The sequence below is a fragment of the Notolepis coatsorum genome, assembly GCF_963971535.1.
Source record: "Notolepis coatsorum genome assembly, chromosome: 4".
NCBI classification, from domain to species: Eukaryota; Metazoa; Chordata; class Actinopteri; order Aulopiformes; family Paralepididae; genus Notolepis; species Notolepis coatsorum.
Genome location: NC_140168.1, coordinates 195,255,262 through 195,266,055, shown reverse-complemented (window position 1 = coordinate 195,266,055; position 10,794 = coordinate 195,255,262).

The following is a 10,794-nucleotide window of genomic DNA, read 5'->3' as shown; positions in this document are numbered from 1 at the left end:
CAAATATTTGAAAGAATCACTTGCAATAAAATCTGATAGAAGATCTCCCTATGCCGAGATTTATCAGACTTTAGCCTAAATATTCAATATAACCTAAAAAGCTTGTAGCTTATAAGCAGCTCTCGTTCTTCGTTCTTCAATGATGTTTCAGAATGCCGTCTCTCTGCTGTGGTCTTCTTTGTCTGGTGGAGGAAGAGTGTGTATTCGCTGTTGTTTCCTGTCTCTCGTTCGTGGGATTGTGTGTCTGTCTCTCCGTGGAGCTGGCCATATTCAAATCTAGACTCCGCCCCTAATTTTACGACAAGCGGGCGTATTTGTCTAATTCGTACCGAGCTCCCTGATTGGAGAAACAATATCTCTGGCTGTCCATAGGCTAATCCACTACAGTGACATCAGAACTGAATTTATTAGTGGGCGTTTTTCCAACAGTTTCAAGATACCCCTACTGGGCAAAAGAGGGGGGCCGAAGGCCAAAAGCAGCAACAGATATAACTCTTTGATCTATTCTTGTAGACCAAATGTCTGGCTCCTAAGGCCGTTTGAATATATCCTGTGTATTCAACCTTACAGACCAAATGTCTCCTGGAGGTCCTTTGATCTTAAAACTGTAAAACCACACAGCTGCTGATTTCACCCCCTTCTCAGAAGATAAAACAGCCACTGTCTCTGGTTAAATTAGCTTACTGCTTATCTCACCCCCCTCACCAGGAGATTGAGACAGCCAGCTGGTTCTCTGATTGATTTGTTTGCATTTTCTAATCTTGTGTTGTGCATTTATGTGGTGTATATTACCTTTCCCATTTTCGCCATTCTGTGCAGTGCTGGTACATTTTACACAGATTGGTTGACAAAACTACCACAAAGGCATGAAGGAGGGCGTGCCTCGGCTTGATAGGCCGATGGCGGCGCTCCTTTGTCCTGAGGTGGTGTGGGAGCCGTTACGGAAGCCGGTTCCCCAAGGGAAATCGGCGAGGCGGTTGTCATTTTGGAGTGACCAGTCATTTATCTCCGCGACGCAATCTCTGGCTGCCACTTCTAACATCGCGCAGCTGGCGAGATTCATGTACGGGATACTGACGGGCGGTACGGAGCTGAGGAGGAGAGAGGGCACCTCCGCCGCTGCAGCCGGCCCATCTACGCCCGGAGGTGACGGTAGGGATTGTCATGACCAGCCGCCGATCGTTTACCGTCCCTCCGGGGCTCCACACGGTGGCAAGTCCTTAGCGGCTCGTGGCAGGCGTCGCTAAAAAAAGAATTGACTTTTTCCCTCTGTTGTCCCCCCCTGTTCCCTTCCCGGCCCAAATATGATTTTGTTAAAAGAAATAAAGAGTCCCTCCTAAAAAGAGGGACTGTATTTTTTGTTACAAACTGTGTGTTTATTCACCAAACATATGATGGGGATGCGACGTGTGAATCTTTCGCTAGTATGGGTTTGATAGGAGGGCTAGACGTTACATTCATGTTAGAGCTTAAGCAAGGCCTGCAGCCTACACTCGGTTGAAAAAGGTTTTTTCTGCCTCGACCTGAATCTTCACATAAAGGTAGAGGTTAGTCGTGTGCTCTGTTGCTTAAACAGTGATATTGAGCCGCAACACTATTGTGTTGGTCTGCAGTAATGCTCGTATGAAAAAGTACCGCGGCTCAGCTGCTCTCTCTCTCTATCAGATTTTCTGTGTCTTACAACATGGATACAGGTGTCGGGTTCACACATACACAACTTGGCCTTTGTTATAAACCCTGTTCACAGATGTGTCTGTGGCTAGCGTGCATTGAATTAGCTTACGCTGTTCATTAGCATTTTGCTACTTAAGGTATCGTATGGCTGTTTGCTGTTGTAAGAGTTGGGCTTGCAAGGGGGTACCGGATAAACCCCTCCTTCCCTCTTCTGATTGGTCAGGGGGTTTATTGGACTCTATTTTCATTCGGTCAGGGCCAAGCTGTTAGGCAGCTTGGCACGGGAGGGGGGGGGGGGGTTCCTAGACTCCACACCTATCACAGGCGGTTGAGTCTTGGGTTTCCCCCCGTCATAGCAAACGTCACTAGGCACGTTTCTATTGGACGACAGCTTCCGTGAGTTTTAGACCCGTATGTAGGGTCTGTTGTTGTCAATTTGTCGGGGCAGAGCGTAAGAACTTACTGTTCTACTACGCTCGATATACGTGTAACTTGAGTCTGTTGGTCACATGACTCAATGTTACCGTGACTTTTCAATCTATGGCTCACGTGGGAAGTCTCTCTGAGGATTCCCGTCTCTCTTCTGTGGTGAGGGTGGCGGGATGTAAGGATGTACAAAAAATTTACCCTCGGCCGCGTCACGTGGGTCAGTCTGTGTTTCTTTCTTTTTTAATAATTAAAAAGAGTGAAGAATAGGAAGCACGACAAACTTCTTGTCGTTCTCCCAGGCGACTTGAAGGACCATGTCTGGTGTCTGGTTAGACTATCCATTGATGTGTTTGGGTCTCGACGCGTACATAGTGCTGGCTCGGGGTGTTTCTGATAAGAATCATGCAGGAGGCTAGTACGCCTTGGTTGCTCATTATTAAAACAGCGTTTTTATAGGGCAACTGGGATGGGGGATTTTTTTCCTCTTCCGAGAGCCTGTTACTGGGTCTCGACAGATTCTCGTTCATATCTGGGGGATGTTAACGGAATAGATCAGGACATAGGTAGAGGGGTCTCACGCCCTTGGGGTGGGCCACTGAGCGCGGTACAAATAGGACCGTCTGGGTGGCGCCCTCTTTTCATGTTTTAGATCGAGACGCATACCTACCCCCTCTGTTGGAGTGGGCATGTCCGCGTGGTTAGGGCATGGGACTGGTTCTGGTCGCGCTGGTCCAGGTCAGTTAAATCCGTTGCCCGCCGGGGACGCAGATCTGCTGTTCTGGTACCCTGAGGGACTTGTGCTTTTTTTGGGGGGAAAAATGCCGGGTTGGCCCGGGTGTCACAGGGTTAGGCGTTATGGAGACCCTTTGTTGGGTACACGTTGTACCTGACACTATCATAAAGGGGCTGGTTCTCCTTTCTTTCGCTCCTCTCTCACGCATGGTGAAGAGGGGACTGTTGGGGTGGTCTTCTGGACCTCCTCTGGTAACCCTGTGTGCTTCCCGAGCCGCCGGGCCCGGTCCGAAGTAATGTTTTGTTGAAACCGTAGGCCTGGGATAACCCTTTTTGGAAACTGAAACACTTGTACTGCGGTATAGCTGGTGTATACCCGCAGGTGTGTTTTGGAGTTTTTTCTTGAGGGGTTATAGGAACAACCACCGTATGTGGTACCAAGAGGGTGGTTGATTCCCTGGTGTGTTGGAGCAGAGTCGACTGCACGTTCATGACGTCTGCCAATCGTGTCAGCCTTCTCTGCCTCGACCCCTCTGGGTGGTTTTTTTTTTATGGAGGCTTTGTCATGGTGCGCAACCATGCCAGCATACGCCCCTTCCGCCGGGGTGCTGTTTTCAGTTGACCCCTTTGGCGCCTGTCTCGTCCGCAGTGCTCCAGGCTCGGGTCTACAGCCTGCTGCCTGGTTTCCCTGGTGCGCTGCCTGCTTCCGTTATGATTAACCTTTTGAGTGCTTCAAAGTTACGGCCATGCTGACTGCCTGTGTTGCAGGGTCAGTGTGCCAGGCGGCGTACTAATGGGGGGAAGGGCCCGCTCTTGGAGGGGCCCTGTCCGAATACGCTGGCGATGTGGGGGGCGGTGTCACTAAGCGACCGCCTGGTGAGGTCTTGATGCTTGGCGTCATTGACCTCTCCGGGCCCCCTTTTTTCCAGGGGATCCAGTCCCTTCAGGGTGTCTGGGTCTTCCTTCGCGCTCCGCTGCTACGGCCTTGCCACGGGGTTGAGTTTGCTCTTGACTCCGTGATTTTTGGGGGCAGTAACGAGGGTTGTTCCTTCCGTTCGTTCCCTGGTGGCATGCGGGTTGTGCGTGTGCGTAGTCGTGGGGTCAAGCCACTGTCTGCTCACCCTGTGCGTTAAGTTGCTCGAGTTCCTCTTCGCACGGTCGGATCCGTCTCCCTCCCGTCCTCCAATAGGGAGGGTATCCCTCCATTAGGGAGGGTCGGGGGGGCTCGGTCCTCTCCGGTCTGATGGTTGTGGGGGGCCTCAGCGGGGTACATTTGTCGAGCTTCTGGCTTCCGCTCAGCTCCTCTTGTGCAGAATGACGCTGAGCGGAAGCCAGAATGAAATAGAACGTAAGGTTATGTATATAACCAAGTTCTATGAATACTGGTGACGCTCAGCGTCAGGACGCCACTGCGGCCCTTGACCTTGCCTTGTGGTGAAAGTTTGGGAAGGAGGTGAGTAGGTGACCACACACCTGCTTATGAAGGTAAGCGGATAGAGGTGTGGCCAGACGGATGTCGGTATGTAAAGGTACATTGTGGAGTTTTTTATTCAGTGCTAGGCACAAAGTGAGGTTAGTGCAGAATGACGCTGAGCGTCACCAGTATTCATAGAACTTGGTTATATACATAACCTTACGTTAACCCTTTCACTACCACACTACAGAGGGGTAACCCTTCTAGGGTTGCCACCCGTCCCTTAAAATACGGAATCGTCCCGTAATTGTAAACTAAAAGACGCGTTCCGTATTGAACTGATACGGGACGCCCTATGTCCCGTATTTTAAGGTTGCCAGTTTAATGAGAGAAATGAGCCAGCCAAGCTACAAAAACAAGCAAAATTTGTCAAAGTCGGGGGAAATAAACAGACATGGCAACTCTGGTATGGTGGGCGTGCGCTCAGCAGCTCACCGACCAATGAGAATTAGCGCTTTCACGTTGCTAGGAAGAGTTCTGTGCCGCAGCTGTGCCAAACCTCTGTCTGCGCGCTCGCTTTGAAAATGTCTACAGCAGACACTCCACCGCGTCCGTCTTGTTGGCCAGCGATCACACGTTCCCCATAACGACAGAGGGCAGGTAAGGCTTGAATCTCCTGCTATCCTTTCTCCTGTCCCTCACGATCGTGCCAGCTCGATTCCCCCTTCTGCGTATCCTTATGTCGGCTGGTAGATTCGAAAGCAGAGGAGAGCCTCCCGAGAGTACTGCAGCGCGCCAGTGTTGTTGTTGTTGTTGTTGTTGTTGTTGTTGTCGTTGTAGTCCATTGTTCAGCTGTGCTCGACCGAACTTGCCTAACTCAGCTAACTTCACAGAAGTTGTTAACAATTGCCTTAACTTGGTGTAAAGCAACGCACAGTCACTTAGACATCTATTAAGTAGAATCACAAAAAGAAATAAGTAAAAAGTAGTAAAACGGGATAAGAAGTATAGGGGGGTGGGAGCTGCTATGAAAGGCTGCCACTCACCTCGGCGCCTAATACACCCATACCATTCACCTAATACACCTGGACCATTCACCTAATACACCCAGACCATTCACCTAATACACCTGGACCATTCACCTAAAACACCCAGACCATTCACCTAATACACCTGGACCATTCACCTAATACACCCAGACCATTCACCTAATACACCTGGACCATTCACCTAATACACCCAGACCATTCACCTAATATACCTGGACCATTCACCTAATACACCCAGACCATTCACCTAATACACCCAGACCATTCACCTAACACTTTCTGATGGACCCATGACTTTTTGGCTAAGAGGTTTGAGGGAAGGAGGATTTCTTTGCACTTTATTTTTTATTAATCTTTTAATTTGGGTCACACAAGTGTTTCATTGTATTATTGTCCTCTTTCAGTAAAAGTGTTCTCAGGCTTTGTTTTTACAGCACTTTATATGCATACAGTATTATGCTCAAGTTGAGGCTATAGTTCAGCCAATTTATTTAAACAATGTTAAATGCAAATAAAGCTCTTTAAACTTTAAGTATGACTAAATGCTTTCTTGACTATATATTAGTAACTGTTCCAAAATGCATAGATTTCTATGTATTTTAGGGATTTGGGGGGCGCTCTTTTTAATATAAATGTCATAGATTGTTTTATTTAGATTTCATAGATTTCTATGCATTTCAGGAGTTTGGGGGGCTGGCTCCCCAAAATAATTAAATAACATAACCCTAACCCTAACCCTAAAAAACCCTAACCCTAAAACCGAAATAAAGTAAAAAAAATAAATAGTGACAAAATCCGGCCATTTTCGCCCAAAAAACGCCCCAAAACCACCCAAAAAAAATTCTCGCTCGCTGTGCGCACGATCGATTATCGGTGTCACTTATTTCGATTAGTCAAAGGTGGCAACCCTAAACCCCTCCACCATCACACTACAGAAGGTTAACCTTTTCACTACAGTGCCACACTACAGAAGGTTAACCCTTTCACTACCACACTACATGATGTTGACCCTTTCACTACTAAAGATGTAATCCTTATTCAACGTAAATGCACCTTCTGGTTCTACTGGTATGCGCTTGGTTGACGCGCTCAGATAGCAGCACTCGGGAGATCGGATTTTATATTTGACATTTATTTTCCTTTCAGATTTTCCTTGCAGATCTTCGGATTCCAATAATCCCCACAATGAACTTTAGGAAATGTTTATCTTACCATTTGACGGCGAAATCATATTGTAGAATCAATCAATCAAAAACATAGGCTGCTCTGCAGCAGTAAAAAAAAAAACGTGTCACTGCGTGTGGCTCCTGGTACAACAGTGCCCCCAAAAGTCAGAAAATAAAACTACAGACATCGCAAAACAAGCTAATCAGGGTAATACTAAGGCTACCTGCCCGAACCCACCTTGACCCATCACACTTTGAGATCATGAGATGGCTTAATGTGGAAGACAGAGTAAACCAGATAGGGATGTGCCTAGTTCACAGAATAGTGCACAGGGTAGTGCGAGTGTACTTTAACAACTATTTCAACCGAATCAGGGACACCCATGCATACCCAACTAGGCGCAGCTCAACTGACTTTGTGCCAGTCAGATTCAGGAGCTGTATGGGGAAGGAGTAATTTCTGTATTCAGCAGCTGTCTATTGGAACAGTCTGCCCAGTGACCTGAAAATCATAGACAATGCCATTAGATTCAAGTCCAGCCTGAAGACATGGCTCAAAAGGGACTATACTTAACCTAGACACTTAGCTTAAGGCACCATTGCATGTTGTATGAGTCTGTTATGTATATAAATGTTAAATGGTATATGTGATGTGTTGTGATGTCATGTTTTGTATGATGCATGTCTAAGCATCACACTCCCCTACCCCCCCACAAGGACCACAATGGAAATAAGCTCTGAGCTTGTTTGTGTTTCATCCTTGGCAGTATATCTTGACTTTGACTGTGGCTTTCTGTCACATGTTTATTTTTTATATTGTCAAATAAAGTCATTCATTCATTCATTCATTCATTCATTCATTCATTCATTCATTCATTCATTCATTCATTCATTCATTCATTCATTCATTCATTCATGCATTCATTCATTCATTCATTCATTCATTCATTCATTCATTCATTCATTCATTCATTCATTCATTCATTCATTCATTCATACCAAACATTCTTAGAACACTGGCTGTGTGACGGCTAGGGATGGGTACCGAATTCGGTACTTTTGAGGCACCGAACCGAAACACGTCGGTACTACCGAGTATCGAATCAAGTGAGAAACCGTTTAAAAAAAAAAAAGATTTTATACTTTTTTTTTATACTTTTTTTTTTCATGTCAACGTTCACACGCACAATATATGCTTACCTAGGATTTTACTTGATTCAACAACAAAGCAGTCGGAGCAATGACAAGCCGAAAACTGTCGAAATTGTAGTTATTTGAAGTTTGGATTTTTTTTTTACGACTGAGGTAGGTAAATAAAATTTCTTGAGACTAAAGTACAGAAAAAAGGTACCGTTGGGTACCGGTATCGATTCACAGGTACCGGTACCGGTATCGGTTCAAATGTGAAAGGTACCCATCCCTAGTGACGGCCAGCCCATTTTAAACACCTGATGCCTGTTTCCCCAAATTAGCCACATGCATCCCAATTGGCATCTCCATAATTAGCTTATCAAAAATATAATAACCACAACAATACATGATCACAAAAACCCATTATTTATATAAGTCATGACTTCATTCATACCAATAACAATAATAATAATTTCAAAATCATACATTTGGCTCTAACCCGTCGGCCCCTAATTGTCATGGAACCCTACATGGCAATTACCAAAAACATGCTTAACAGAGCCAACACAATACTTTTTTGTTTTACAATAAGTCTGCGTCACATTGCACACTGTCCAATCTTCTGCTCCTTGAGCATAGCGCGAATGTGAAGAACGTAGTGCACAGTTCATCTACGAAATAGTTGTGTGTATAGTCGATGCACGTAATGTGTGTGCGTGTGTAAGGGGAGGGGGGTAGTGTGTCTTCTTGAGGACAGGGGGGTAGTGTTTCTTCTTGGCGGCGTGGGGGGGGGGGAGTGTGTCTTCAAAGGGGGGGGGGGCAGGATAAGGGCCGTCTTAGGGTGAGGAGAGGGGGGTGGATGCAGGCTGTGGTTCATCTTGAGCCGCTACCAGCAGAACCAGCTTTGACATTGGCCGGCGAAGTGTGCTCGTCTTTGTCCTAACCAGCACTTGCCGCACGAATCCTCCTGGATCCAGTAGGACTTGAGTGACTTGGCCCATTAACCAAGAGTTTCTTGGGGAGGTGTCATCGATGATGAGGACCACATCTCCTTCTGTCAAGTTTCTTCTTTTCTTGGTCCATTTCTGGCGTTTCTGCAGCTCTGGCAAGTACTCTTTTAACCATCTCTTCCAGAACAAGTCCGCCATGTACTGAACTTGACGCCACCTTCTTTTCCCATAGCCGTCGCTTGGATCAAATGTGCCGGGAGGAAGGTAAGGTTTAGTCTTTAGCAGGAGGAGGTGGTTAGGTGTCAGTGGCTCTAGGTCTCCAGCATTGTTGGAAGCGGTAGTGATGGGCCGATCATTTATGATAGCCTCCACCGTGCACAAAAGAGTGGTGAGCCCTTCCTCATCAAGCCTCTGCTGCTGTGTGAGGGCAATGAGAATGCGTCGGACAGTTCTTATTTGCCTTTCCCAGATTCCTCCATGATGGGATCCTGTTGGTGGGTTAAATATCCACTGTATCCCTTTAGTCAGCAGGGTGTTCTGGATCATTGTGTGGTTTAAACCTTGGATAGCTTCTCGCAGCTCCTTCTCAGCTCTAACCAGGTTTGTCCCATTGTCTGACCTCATGATTTTGACGGTGCCTCTTCTTGCCACAAACCTCCTGATGGCGTTAATGCATGAGGTGGTGTCGAGACTTTGAGCTAGCTCCAAGTGCACTGCTCTGATGTTGAGGCAGGTGAAAACCACACCGTATCGCTTCACTGTGGATCTTCTTTGCTTCACCTCAAATGGGCAGAAAAAGTCTACGCCCACATTTGTGAAGGGCGGATCCTCAGGAGTGACTCTTTCTTCTGGCAAGTTTGCCATGAACTGTGCACCCCTCACTTGACTGAGTTTCCTGCAGGTCACACATTTCGAGATTACTTTTTGGATGGCGGCATTTCCTCCAGGAATCCAATATTTCTGCCACAGTCGAGAGAGGGTGTGACTCCTTCCACTATGTCCTACGTTCTCATGAACGTGTCTGCAGACCAGTTGAGTAATGTGATGGTTCGGGGGTAGGATAAGCGGATGCTTGGCTTCTAACGGCATAGCTGATTTCACCAGCTGACCACCCACTCTCATCAAATCATCCTGGAGAACAGGGGAGAGCTTATTGAGGTGACTGTTCTTCTTTACTGAAAGTCCCTTCTTCAGTGCGGTCATCTCCTCCTTATATGAAGTAGACTGACAAAACTGGATTATCGCGGTTTCTGCTTGCTGTAGATCTTCAGCTGAGAGGGGTCCTTTCTCGTCTTTTGCCTTCTTATCACTTGGGCCTTTTGTCGCTTGTGCTTTCAGCACAGACTTGATGCGCAGGATCCAAGCAACAGCTTTATTTAGGCGATGCCATTCAGAGTAGTGAGTAAGCAACTTGTTGACTGTGCTTTCACCATCCTTACCAACGATCCCATCCTTTCTGGTGGTAACTTGTACCGAAAGTACTTTCACTTCCGGGTCACTGGCGGTGAGAGGTAGATCCGGCTCTTGGGGCCAGTGAGATTCAGGGAAATTAAGGAACGCTGGCCCTGCCAACCACGTTTCATCCTTGAGAAAGCAAGTTGCGGAGGTGCCTCTTGAGGAACAGTCAGCGGGGTTCGTGTTGCCATTCACAAACCTCCACTGGGAAGGCTTTGAGGACGCTCTGATAACAGCAATTCTGTTAGCGACGAAGGTCTGAAACCTCAAAGCATTGTTCTTAATGTACTTTAGGATGGATGTACTGTCTGTCCAAAAGACAGATGGTTCAAGTGAAAGTTCAAGCTCTTCTCGCATCATCCGGTCCATACGAACTGCTACGGTGGCAGCCGTAAGCTCCATTCCTGGGATTGTCACAGGCTTGAGTGGAGCCACCCTGGCCATGCCCATGAGGAAAGAACAGTGAACTGTACTGTCGCTGTTCATCAATCTTAGGTACGAGACGTTACCGTATCCGGTTTTGCTTGCGTCCCCAAAGTGATGCAACCGCGCGGAGACCGGATGGCCGAAGCTGATAGGCGTAATGCATCTTTTGACCTTGAAGCCTCTCAGAAAATCAAGGTCACTCCACCACCTGGAGCACTGCTGCTCGAACTCCACAGGGACATTTTCATCCCAACTGAGCTTCATTCCAGTTAGCCTTTGCAGGATTTGCCTTCCAGGGAGGGTGACAGGGGCCAACATGCCCAACGGATTGTAGATGGAGCTCACCGTTGACAACATGCCTTGCCTGG